General features: G+C 44.2%; 1 protein-coding gene across 1 annotated transcript in view; it reads right to left on the reverse strand.

Moving 5' to 3' along the window:
- The window catches only part of LOC124619304 (gastrula zinc finger protein XlCGF57.1-like), a 226,718-nt gene that overhangs the window by 183,149 nt on the left and 29,763 nt on the right, over positions 1-13,806 (reverse strand). The window lies entirely within an intron of this gene.

Genomic DNA, 13,806 nt, shown 5'->3' on the forward strand with positions numbered 1-13,806 from the left:
ATCTCTCCATCTTCACCTTGGTCCAGTCTTCTCCTTTCTTCTGGTCGCATTCCTCTACTCCTTTCAGCCATATGTCTCTCAGTCTTCCTCTTGGTCTCTTTCCTTCCAGTTTCATCTTTTGTAACCTCCTGGGTATCCTCTTTTCCTCCATTTTCTAAATGTGTCCATACCATATCAGCCTTGATTTCTCTATCTCCTCCTGTAACAGTTCCACCTTCATTAACTCTCTGATCCTCTCATTTCTTAACCAGTCTATCTTTGTCACTCCAATCCTGTTTCTCAAGAATTTCATCTCACTAGCTTGTACTCTGCCTTTCTCTCTTCCTTTCATAACCCAGGTTTCTGATGCATATGTCAGGATTGGGACATATATGACCACTATATAACCTTTTTACTGATTTGGGGTACATCCTTACTCCATATCAGGCTTCTGACACTCTTCCAAAATGCTTCTGCTTTTCTCGCCCACTCGTTTATTTCTCTGTCATTTTTCCCATTTTCCTGTATTAGGGTTCCTAGGTACTTCAAACTCTCCTCTCTCCTCAGTTGTTCCTCACCAATTGTTATTCCAGTTGTTCCTCTCTCCTTCTTTCTTGTTGTGATAATCATCTCACTCTTACTTATACTAAATTTCATCCCATATCCTTGTACTGTCCAACTGCTCTTGTACTTCCTCCTCCTCATTTCCCCAAATCATCAGATCATCTGCAAACACCATAGCTTTCATCTTCCTTTCACCAATTACTTGTGCTACTGTACTCATTATATCATCCATCACTACAATGAAGAGTAATGGTGAAAGTGCACTTCCCTGCCTCAAGCCATTCTTCTGTTCAATCCAAGCTGATCTCTCTCCTCCCACTTTTACACGGCTCACATTCCCATGGTACATTTCCCTTATCCTCCAAATTATCTGTTTTGCTATTCCTCTGCTCTCCAGGACTTTCTACAATTTGCTCCTACATACACCATCATACGCTTTTTCAATGCCCAGGAAGGCTATTAGTAGATATATTCCATATTCATAGTGCTGTTCTTACAGCAAAAATTAGATCCACCATGGACCTTCCTGTTCTGAAGCCATGTTGCTCTTCTCTCATTCTTCCTTCTAAGTTTGCCCGAATTCGTGCTTTCAAAATTTTCTCAAAAGTCTTTGCACAATGAGTCATCAATGTTATCTCCCGATTGTTCTTGCACTCTTTTCTATTTCCCTTCTTAAAGCTCAGGACAATTATTCTTTTCTTCCAGTCTTCTGGGATCATCTTCTGTCTCCACACAATTGTCATTACTCGATATAGCCATTGTATCCCCACCTCTCCTGCTGCTCTCACCATCTCTACACTTAGCTCATCCAGACCTGGTGACTTCCCTCCCTTCATCTTGCCCTATGCCTCTTCCACTTCTCCCCATGTAAGGTCTTTTTCTATTTGCTGTTCCTCCTCTTTTTTCTCCTCGGCTTGTTCCTCCTCATCCAGGGCCCCATTTGACTTCAGGAGTACTTCAAAATACTCCTTCCACATATTCTTGAGTTCCTCCTTATACTCTACATCTTATCCACTTTTGTTCACCATTCGAGCATAATCTACGGTACTGTTCTTCCTCTTACTTTTAATCATCCCATATAACACTGTTTTTTAACCTCTCCATATATGCCAAGGGTCTCACTGAGGCCTTCACAGATAAGTAATTATTCAGCCAACCCAAGAAATAGATCTCTTGTGCCTCATCTCACCAGTCACCTACCATACACCACACACCTACAATCTGGGCATAAAGAAGCACTGCTCATATGACTCAGTTAACTCAAGACTAGACCAACTGAATCACATTCTCCAACAGCATTTCCATTATCTTTCATCCCGCCCTGAAATGAGAAACATTCTTGGCACTCCTTCCACAGTGGTATTATATCACCCACTCCACCTACACAATATCCTTGTGCATCCCTACTCTATCCTTGTTCTCAACCCCTTGCCTCACAACTCATATCTCTGCAGCAGACCTAGATACAAAACCTGTCTCATACATCTTCCCACTAACACTTACTCCAGTACTGCAACAGGCATCTCCTACCCCTTCAAAGGCAGACATGCCTGTAAAATCTGGCATGTGATCTACAAACTAAGCTGCAGTCACTTTCCCACTTTCTATGTGGGCCTGACTACCATCTGCATGACTATCTGCTGCGAACTGTGGCCAAGAAACAGCTGCACCAATCTGTTACTGAACATGTAGCTCAACTTGATCTGCTTCATGTTAATGACTAACAAAGAGATAGAGGGGCTGGCCAGTACTTACCTCAGCTCAGTACAGCCGATAGATACACAAAATAGAACAGAAAATTTACATATCCTAGCTTTTGGAACTTTGTTCCTTCGTCAGGGAGGAGAGAGGGGAAAAAAGGGGAAGAAGGGAAAGTGGATTCAGTTACTCACAACCCAGGTTATGAAGCAACAGGGGAAAGGTAAACAGGGAGGGTAGCAAAGATGGAGGCATGGGTGTCAGAGGGAAGCCAAAGATATTCTACTGTAAGTACTGTGCCAGCTTCAAACCAAAGAGGATGCATACAGAAGCAAAGAGGTATATAGTATAAAGATAAAAACAACTATGTAGGATAATAAGATGCGTGAATGGCTAAAGAGGAAAGGGAAAGAGAAGAAGACTGAAGAGTAAATGGGACTGAGATTGGTTAACGTAAGTTCAGTCCAGGGGGATGGCGGGATGAAAGGATGTATTGGAGTGCAAGTTCCCATCTCCGCAGTTCCGAGGGACTGGTGTTGGGTGGGAGAAGCCAAATGGCACATACGGTGTGCAGGTTCCTAGGTCCCTAGAATTATGCTGGAGGGCATCCTCCGCTACTGGGTATTGGACATCTCCTAGGCGGACAGTTCGTCTGTGCCCGTTCATGCGCTCAGCCAGTTTAGTTTTCATCATACCAATGTAAAAGGCTGTGTAGTGCAGGCATGTCAGCTGATAAATGACATGTGTTGTTTCACATGTGGCCCTGCCTTGAATTGTGTATGTTTTACCAGTAGCGGGGCTGTAGTAGGTGGTCGTGGGGGGCTGCATGGGGCAGGTTTTGCAGTGGGGTCGGTTACAGGGTAGGAACCGCTGGGTAGAGAATGTGGTCTGGGAATATTGTAGGGTTTGACAAGGATGTTACAGGGGTTAGGGCGGCGACGAAAGGCAACTCTGGGTGTTGTGGGGAGAATATTGTCAAGGGATGATCTCATTTCAGGGCTTGACTTGAGAAAGTCATATCCCTGGCGGAGTAATTTGTTGATGTATTCGTGGCCAGGATAATATTGGGTGACAAGGGGGATGCTTCTGTGTGATCTGGGGGTAGGAACATTGTTGTTGGACGGGGAGGCATGTATTGCTCGGGAGATCTGTTTGTGGACAAGGTCTGCAGGATAGTTGCGGGAAAGGAAAGCACTGGTCAGGTTATTGGTGTAATTGTTGAGGGATTCGTTACTGGAGCAGATACGTTTGCCATGAATACCTAGGCTGTAGGGAAGGGAGCGTTTGATGTGGAATGGATGGCAGCTATCAAAGTGAAGGTACTGTTGTTTGTTTGTGGGTCTGATGTGGACAGAGGTGTGGATGTCAACTTCAACAAGATGAAGGTCAACATCCAGGAAGGTGGCTTGGGTTTTGGAGAAGGACCAGGTGAAATTCAGATTCGAAAAGGAGTTGAGGTTATGGAGAAAATTAAGGAGTGTTTTTTCACCATGAGTCCAGACCACAAAGATGTCATCTATAAACCTATACCAGGCCAGGTGAAGCAGCTGTTGGGTCTTCATGAAAGCCTCTGCCATGCGGCCCATGAAGAGGTTGGCATAGGACGGAGCCATCCTGGTTTCCATAGCCGTTCCCCTGATTTGTCTGTAGGTCTGGCCTTCAAAAGTGAAGTAATTATGGGTGAGGATGAAGTTGGTAAGTGTGATAAGGAACGAGATTTTTGGAAGATCTTCGGGTGGGCATTAGGAGAGGTAGTGTTCAAGGGCAGAGAGACCAAGGGTATGTGGGATGTTTGTGTAAAGGGATGTAGCATCTATGGTGACAAGAAAGGTTTCAGGTGGGAGGGGAGTGGGAATGGATTTGGGGCGTTCTAGGAAGTGGTTTGTGTCTTTGATGTAGGATGGGAGTCTGCAGGTGATAGGTTGGAGGTGTTGGTCTACCAGAGCTGAGATACATTCTGTTGGGGCTTTGAAGCCTGCTACAATGGGACGGCCAGGACGGTTCTCTTTGTGGATTTTGGGTGATAGGTAGAAGGTAGGGGTACGTGGCTTAGGTGGAGTGAGTAGGTCTATAGAAGCCGTTGTGAGGCATTGTGAGGGACCTTGGATTTTTAGGATTTTCTGCAGCTCAGTCTGGATGGAGGGAATGGGATGCTGGGTAACAGCTTTGTAGGTTGAGGTGTCGAAGATTTGACGCAGTCCTTCTGCCACATACTCCACACGGTCAAGTACAACAGTTGTGGAGCCTTTATCCTTCATCTTGTTGAAGCTCACATCCACACCTCTGTCCACATCAAACCCACAAACAAACAACAGTATCTTCACTCTGATAGCTGCCATCCACTCCACATCAAACGCTCCCTTCCCTACAGCCTAGGTATTCGTGACAAATGTATCTGCTCCAGTAACGAATCTCTCGACAATTACACCAATAACCTGAACAGTGCTCTCCTCTCCTGCAACTATCCTGCAGACCTTGTCCAGAAACAGATCTTCCGAGCAATACATGCCTCCCCGTCCAACAACAATGTTCCTACCCCCAGACCACACAGAAGCATCCCCATTGTCACCCAATATTATCCTGGCCTTGAATACATCAACAAATTACTCCACCAGGGATATGACTTTCTCAAGTCAAGCCCTGAAATGAGATCATCCCTTGACAATATTCTCCCCACACCATCCAGAGTTGCCTTTCATCGCCCCCCCCCCCCCCCCCCCCCCCCACCTAACTCCTGTAACATCCTTGTAAAACCCTACAATATTTCCAGACCACCTTCTCTACCCAGCGGTTCCTACCCCTGTAACTGACCCCACTGCAAAACCTGCCCCATGCAACCCCCTACGACCACCTACTACAGCCCCGCTACTGGTAAAACATACACAATTCAAGGCAGGGCCACATGTGAAACAACACATGTCATTTATCAGCTTACATGCATGCACTGCACAGCCTTTTACATTGGTATGGCGACAACTAAACCGACTGAGCGCATGAACAGGCACAGACGAACTGTCCACCTAGGAGATGTCCAATACCCAGTAACAGAGCACGCCCTCCAGCATAGTTCTAGGGACCTAGGAACCTGCTACACTGTACGTGCCATTTGGCTTCTCCCACCCAACACCAGTCCCTCGGAACTGCGGAGATGGGAACTTGCACTCCAATACATCCTTTCATCCCCCTGAACTGAACCTACGTTCACCAACCTCAGTCCCATTTACTCTTCAGTCTTCTTCTCTTTCCCTTTCCTCTTTAGCCATTCACGCATCTTTTCATCCTACATAGTTGTGTTTATCTTTATACTATTTACCTTTTTTACTTCTGTATGCATCCTCTTTGGTTTGAAGCTGGCACAGTACTTACAGTAGAATATCTTTGGCTTCCCTCTGACACCCATGCCTCCATCTTTGCTACCCTCCCTGTTTACCTTTCCCCTGTTGCTTCATAACCTGGGTTGTGAGTAACTGAATCCACTTTCCCTTCTTCCCCTTTTTTCCCCTCTCTCCTCCCTGACGAAGGAACAAAGTTCTGAAAGCTAGGATACGTAAATTATCTATCGGCTGTACTGAGCTGAGGTAAGTACTGGCCAGCCCCTCTATCTCTTTGTTAGTATTTGTTTCACATATTTATATGAGATTTTCCATTAATCATTTACATCATGTTAATGACTGTTTCACAGCATCCGACATCAGGATCCTTCATACCAACACCAGTCTCCCTGCAACATAGCCTTCATTCCCATAACCCCTCTGACATCAACCTTCACTAGTCTCTGCCCTACACCCAGCTATCCCTTCCCTTCAGAGCTGTACACACCTCCTATCCCCCAACACTCCCTCTACTCTTTTCCTCCTCTCTATTTCTATTCTGCTCCCCCCCCCCCCCCCCCCCCTCCCCTCCCCACATGCACAAGCTCCTGACTCTGCATCTAGTAGTTCTATTCCGTCCCCGGCATTTACACAGGCAGTGCAGAATCTTGCTCCACCCCTAAGCTGCTACCACCCCCTCCATAACCCATGTCTCCTCCTTGCCCCCACCACCAACCACTCACCCCAGCAGATTACTAATCCCATTAGTTGCAGTCGGATTTCAGTACCAGGAGGCAGTGGCCGTGTGTTGTTGTTGTGTGTGTGTGTGTGTGTGTGTGTGTGTGTGTGTGTGTGTGTGTGTGTGTGAGAGAGAGAGAGAGAGAGAGAGAGAGAGAGAGAGGGAGAGAGAGAGAGAGACAGAGAGAGAGAGTTGGGTTTGTGTGAATGCTTTTTATATCAGAAGAAGGTCTTTGTCTGAAAGCTTAATAACTTAGCAGAATTTTATTTTTATGTGCCTGTCCACAACTCAGCTGGTCAGTTGCAGTCTATCATTTCCATATTGTTGACAATATTATGAAAAGATATACTGCTACTCACAACATAGCACAGACATTGAGTCACAGACAGGCAGAACAAAAAGACAACTAAATGTGTAAGCTTTGGGCCAGAAAGCCTTCTTCTAAAATACACAAAAAAAAAAACACACACACACACACACACACACACACACACACACACATTCCTGCAAATGCAACTCGCACACACATAACCACTTTCTCTGGCTGCCAAGGCCAGACTGCAAGCAACTGCACATGATGGGAGAAGGAATCTGGGTGGTGGGGGTAAGGAGGAGACTGGGAGGGCAAGAGATAGCAGAGTAGTGGTAGGGGACAGTAAAGTGCTGCTTTGGGAGCACACAGGAACAAGGTGGAGAGAGAGTATGGCATCTGGGTGCAGTCGCAAGGTTAGACGGAGGGTGGAAGGGGGGCGAGGGGGGGGGGGGGGGTGTGAGGGGCAGAAAAGGTGAAAAATAAGTTGTCTGTTGGTACATTTGTGGAATAGAAGCCTGTTTAGTACTGGAGCGATAACAAGGAAGTGAGTAAGTGGGTGAAGGACAATTACATGAAGGTTGAGGGCAAGAGGGTTACAGGAACATAATAATTGCAGGGAGAGTTTCATCCTGCACAGCTCAGAAAAGCTGGTGTTGGTAGGAAGGATCCAGATGGCACATGCTGTGAAGCATGTCATTAAAATGAAGAATGTTATGTTGGGCAGCATGCTCAGCAACTGGATGGTGGGCCAGCTGTTTCTTGGCCACAGTTTGTCATGTTTGTAGACAGCCTGTTGGTTGTCGTACCTGTATAGAACAAACCACAATGGTTGCAGCTTAGCTTGTAGATCACAGGACTGGTTTCAAAGGTAGCCCTGCCTTTGATGAGATAAGTGATACTTCTGATCGGACTGGGTTAGGTGGTAGTGGGAGGATGTAAGAGACAGGTTGCACATCTATGTCTGTTACAGGCATAAAAGCCATGAGGCAAAGGGTCGGGATCAGGGATGGACAAGGATACTGTGTAGTTTTAGTGGGCGGTGGGATACCACTGTGGGAAGGGTGGGGAAGATAGTGGGTAGGACAGTTGTCATTTCAGGAGACAATAAGAGGTGTTTCCACTCCAGCACTATACAGCCTTCTATTCCACAAGCGCACTCACAGTCTTTTTATTTATCTCTTTTTCCACTCCCCCCTTCACCCTCCCCCCTTCCATCTAACCCCCCAACTCCACCCAGCTGCCCTATCCTCTCACCACCTCATGCCTGTATCCTCCCATAAGCAGCGCTTTACTGTCCCCCACCCTTACCTTGCTCTCTCTCCCTCTCCCAGTCTCCTCCTTAACCCCATTACCCAGATTGTTTCTCCAATCATGCACAGCTGCTTGCAGTTTGACCTCGGCAGCCAGAGACAGTGGTCATTGTGTGTGAGCTGCATATGCGTGACTGTGTGTGTGTGTGTGTGTGTGTGTGTGTGTGTGTGTGTGTGGGCACATGCACATGCATGTGCAAGAGAGAATGAGAGAGAGAGAGAGAGAGAGAGAGAGAGAGAGAGAGAGAGAGAGAGAGAGAGAAGAAGAAGAAGAAGAAGAAGAAGAAGAAGGCCTTCATGCTGAAAGCTTATGTGTTTAGTAGTCATTTTGTTGTGCATGTCTCGACTTTTCCGCTATATGGTGAGTAGCAATCTATCGTTTTCACAAAATTTTCATTATTCCATACTGGAATTTCCATTATTTATTTCCACACTCTAGATCTGAATCTATACTTTGCAAACCACTGTGAGATTCATGGCATAGCATACGTCCCATTGTACCAGTTATTAGGGTTTCTTCCTGTTTCACTCATATGTGGAGCATGGGAAGAATGACTGTTTGTATGCCTCTGTGCATGCAGTAATTATTCTAATCCTATCTTCATGATCCCTATGTGAGTGATATGTAGGGGGTTATAGTATATCCCTAGAGTAATCATTTAAAGCCAGTTCTTGAAACTTTGTTAGTTTACGTCTGTCTTCAGGAGCCTGCCAGTTTAGATACTTCAGTATCTGTGACACCCCCCCATGGATTAAACACATCTGTGACCATTCATGCTACCCTTCTCTGTATACTTTCAATATCCCTTGTTAGTCCTGTTTGCTACAACTTCCACACACCTGATCAGTATTCTAGGACCGGTCACATGAATGATTTGTATACAATCTCTTTTGTAGACTTCCCAGTATTCTAGCAATACACCTAAGTCTACCACCTGCTTTACCCATGACTGAAACTATGGGATCATTCCATTTCATATCCCTACAAAGTGTTACACCCAGGTATTTGTATGAGTTGGTCAATTCAAACAGTGACTCATTGATATTATGGTGATGTTGTTGTTGTTGTGGTCTTCAGTCCTGAGACTGGTTTGATGCAGCTCTCCATGCTACTCTATCCTGTGCAAGCTTCTTCATCTCCCAGTACCTACTGCAACCTACATCCTTCTGAATCTGCTTAGTGTATTCATCTCTTGGTCTCCCTCTACGATTTTTACCCTCCACGCTGCCCTCCAATACTAAATTGGTGATCCCTTGATGCCTCAGAACATGTCCTACCAACCGATCCCTTCTTCTAGTCAAGTTGTGCCACAAACTCCTCTTCTCCCCAATTCTATTCAGTACCTCCTCATTAGTTATGTGATCTACCCATCCAATTTTCAGCATTCTTCTGTAGCACCACATTTCGAAAGCTTCTATTCTCTTCTTGTCCAAACTATTTATCGTCCATGTTTCACTTCCATACATGGCCACACTCCATACAAATATTTTCAGAAGAGACTTCCTGACACTTAAATCTATACTCGATGTTAACAAATTTCTCTTCTTAAGAAACGCTTTCCTTGCCATTGCCAGTCTACATTTTATATCCTCTCAACTTCGACCATCATCAGTTATTTTGCTCCCCAAATAGCAAAACTCCTTTACTACTTTAAGTGTCTCATTTCCTAATCTAATTCCCTCAGCATCACCCGACTTAATTCGGCTACATTCCATTATCCTCGTTTTGCTTTTGTTGATGTTCATCTTATACCCTCCTTTCAAGACATTGTCCATTCCATTCAACTGCTCTTCCAAGTCCTCTGCTGTCTCTGACACAATTACAATGTCATCGGCAAACCTCAAAGTTTTTATTTCTTCTCCCCCGAGGATAGACTACAACCCTGTCTCACTCCCTTCCCAACCACTGCTTCCCTTTCATACCCCTCGACTCTTATAACTGCCATCTGCTTTCTGCACAAATTGTAAATAGCCTTTCGATCTCTGTATTTTACCCCTGCCACCTTCAGAATTTTAAAGAGAGTATTCCAATCAACATTGTTAAAAGCTTTCTCTAAGTCTACAAATGCAGGAAACGTAGGTTTGCCTTTCCTTAATCTTTCTTCTAAGATAAGTCGTAGGGTCAGTATTACCTCACGTGTTCCAACATTTCTACGGAATCCAAACTGATCTTCCCCGAGGTCGGCTTCTATCAGTTTTTCCATTCGTCTGTAAAGAATTCGTGTTAGTATTTTGCAGCTGTGACTTATTAAACTGACAGTTTGGTAATTTTCACATCTGTCAACACCTGCTTTCTTTGGGATTGGGATTATTATATTCTTCTTGAAGTCTGAGGGTATTTCACCTGTCTCATACATCTTGCTCACCAGATGGTAGAGTTTTGTCAGGACTGGTTATCCCAAGGTTGTCAGTAGTTCTAATGGAATGTTGTCTACTCCGGGGGTCTTGTTTCGACTCAGGTCTTTCAGTGCTCTGTCAAACTCTTCACACAGTATCACATCTCTCATTTCATCTTCATCTACACACTCTTCCATTTCCATAATATTGTCCTCAAGTACATCGCCCTTGTATAGGCCCGCTATATACTCCTTCCACCTTTCTGCTTTCCCTTCTTTGCTGAGAACTGGGTTTCCATCTGAGCTCTTGATATTCATGCAAGTGGTTCTCCTTTCTCCAAAGGTCTCTTTAATTTTCCTGTAGGTAGTATCTATCTTACCCCTAGTGAGATAAGCCTCTACGTCCTTACATTTGTCCTCTAGTCATCCCTGCTTAGCCATTTTGCACTTCCTGTCGATATCATTTTTGAGACGTTTGTATTCCTTTTTGCCTGCTTCATTTACTGCATTTTTATATTTTCTCCTTTCACCAATTAAATTCAATATTTCTTCTGTTACCCAAGGGTTTCTACTAGCCCTCGTCTTTTTACCTATTTGATCCTCTGCTGCCTTCACTATTTCATCCCTCAAAGCTACCCAATCTTCTTCTACTGTATTTCTTTCCCCCATTCCTGTAAATTGTTCCCTTATGCCCTCCCTGAAACTCTGTACAATCTCTGTTTCTTTCAGTTTATCCAGGTCCCATCTCCTTAAATTCACACCTTTTTGCAGTTTCTTCAGTTTTAATGTACAGTTCATAACTAATAGATTGTGGTCAGTGTCCACATCTGCCCCTGGAAATGTCTTACAATTTAAAACCTGGTTCCTAAATCTCTGTCTTACCATTATATAATCTATCTGATACCTTTTAGTATCTCCAGGGTTCTTCCATGTATATAACCTTCTTTCATGATTCTTAAACCAAGTATTAGCTATGATTAAGTTATGCTCTGCGCAAAATTCTACCAGGCGGCTTCCTCTTTCATTTCTTAGCCCCAATCCATATTCACCTACTATGTTTCCTTCTCTTCCTTTTCCTACTGATGAATTCCAGTCACCCATGACTATTAAATTTTCGTCTCCATTCACTACCTGAATAATTTCTTTTATCTAATCATACATTTCATCAATTTCTTCGTCATCTGCAGAGCTAGTTGGCATATAAACTTGTACTACTGTAGTACACGTGGGCTTCGTGTCTATCTTGGCCACAATAATGCGTTCACTATGCTGTTTGCAGTAGCTTACCAGTACACCTATTTTTTTATTCATTATTAAACCTACTCCTGCAGTACCCCTATATGATTTTGTATTTATAACCCTGTATTCACCTGACCAGAAGTCTTGTTCGTCCTGTCACCGAACTTCTCTAATTCCCACTATATCTAACTTTAACCTATCCATTTCCCTTTTTAAATTTTCTAACCTACCTGCCTTATTAAGGGATCTGACATTCCACGCACCGATCCGTAGAACGCCAGTTATCTTTCTCCTGATAACGACGTCCTCTTGAGCAGTCCCCACCCGGAGATCCGAATGGGGGACTATTTTACCTCCGGAATATTTTACCCAAGAGGACGCCATCATCATTTAATCATACAGAAAAGCTGCATGCCCTCGGGAAAAATTACGGCTGTAGTTTCCCCTTGCTTTCAGCCGTTCGCAGTACCAGCACAGGAAGGCCGTTTTGATTAGTGTTACAAGGCCAGATCAGTCAATCATCCAGACTGTTGCCCCTGCGACTACTGAAAAGGCTGCTGCCCCTCTTAAGGAACCACACGTTTGTCTGGCCTCTCAACAGATACCCCTCCGTTGTGGTTGCACCTACGGTACGGCTATCTGTATCGTTGAGGCACACAAAGCCTCCCCACCAACGGCAAGGTCCATGGTTCATGGGGGGAGGATTATGTTGATACATTTTACATTTCTGAACATTTAGAGCAAGTTGCCAATCTCGGCATCATGTTGAAATCTATTCAATTCTGAATGAAATTTATGGAGCTTCTCTCCAATAGTACCTCATTACAGATAACTGTGTCATCTGCAAAAAGCCTGATTTTGCTATTAATATTGTCTGCATGGCCATTAACATACAACAGGTATAGCAAGGGCCCCAGCACTCTTCCCTGGGGTATACCCAAAGTTACTTATACATCTGACGATGGTTGTATGTCCGTCTGCTTAGCTGAGTGGTAATGTGCTTACCTCCTGTGCAAGTGGGCCCGGGTTCGATTCCCAGCCGGGTTGGAAATTTTCTCCACTCGTGGACTAGGTGTTGTGTTGTCCTCATCATCATTTCATCCCTACACTGGCGCGCAAGTTGCCCAATGTGGCGTCAAATGAAATAAGACTTGCACTTGGCGGCCCAATTTCCCCAAATAGGGGCCTCCAGGCCCACGATGCCATATACTCATTTCCATTTCATTTCTCCATCCATGATAATACGCTGCGTCCTCCCTACCAATCCAGTCACAAATTTCATGTGACGTCTCATGTGATCATACTTTTGACAATAGGCATAGGTGTAGTACTGAATCAAATGCTTTTCAGAAATCAAGAAACACTACATCTACCTGGCTGTCTAATCTAAAGCTCAAAGTATGTCATGTGAGAAAAGTGCGAGTTGGGTTTTACATTATCAATGTTTCCAAAATCCATGCTGGTTGGCATTGAGGAGATCATTCTGTTCAAGATACCTCATTATGTTTGAGCTCAGAATATGTTCTAAGGATATTGGATGGTAGTTTTGTGGATCACTTCTACTACCCTTCTTGTAGACGGGTGTGACCTGTGCCCTTTTCCAAGAACTGGGCATGGTGTTTTTTTTTGGGGGATCTACAATAGATTATTGTTAGAAGAGGGGCTAACTCAGCTACAAATTCAGTATAGACTCTCACAGGGATTCCATTGAGGCCTGGAGCTTTGTTCAATTTTAATGATTTCAGCTACTTCTCAACACCACTGACACTAAAACTTTTTTCATTTGTCTTTTCAGTGGTACAAGGATTAAATTGGGGCAATTATCCAGGGGTTTATAAAAGAACATTTAAAAATGAAGTTAAGCATTTCAGCTTTTGCTTTGCTACCATAATTTCAGCTCCTGTCTCATTCTCTAGGGGCTGGACACTACCTTTGGTGCCACTAACAGCCTTTACATATGACCAAATTTTCTTTGGGTTCTGTAAAAGACCACTTGACAAGATTCTGCTATGGTATTCACTGAAGGCATTACATATTGCTCTCTTCAAAACATGTTTCATTAAGCATCTACGTATCTACAGTCCTAGGATTTGTTTTACACCTATTATGCAGTAATCTCTGTTTCTTTAGAAGTTCCTGTACAGTGTCTGTATAGCATGGAGGTTTCATCCTGTTGTAAACTGTTCTACAAGGTACATATATATCCAGTGCATGGTCAACTATTCTTTTCAACTTGAGCCAGAGTTCTTCTCCATGCTCCTGGCCTGTGCTGAAAGTTTCAAGTTCCTCACTGAGTTTTGATACTACTGACTTTTTA

Source organism: Schistocerca americana, chromosome 6 (assembly GCF_021461395.2).
Source record: "Schistocerca americana isolate TAMUIC-IGC-003095 chromosome 6, iqSchAmer2.1, whole genome shotgun sequence".
Lineage (NCBI taxonomy): Eukaryota > Metazoa > Arthropoda > Insecta > Orthoptera > Acrididae > Schistocerca > Schistocerca americana.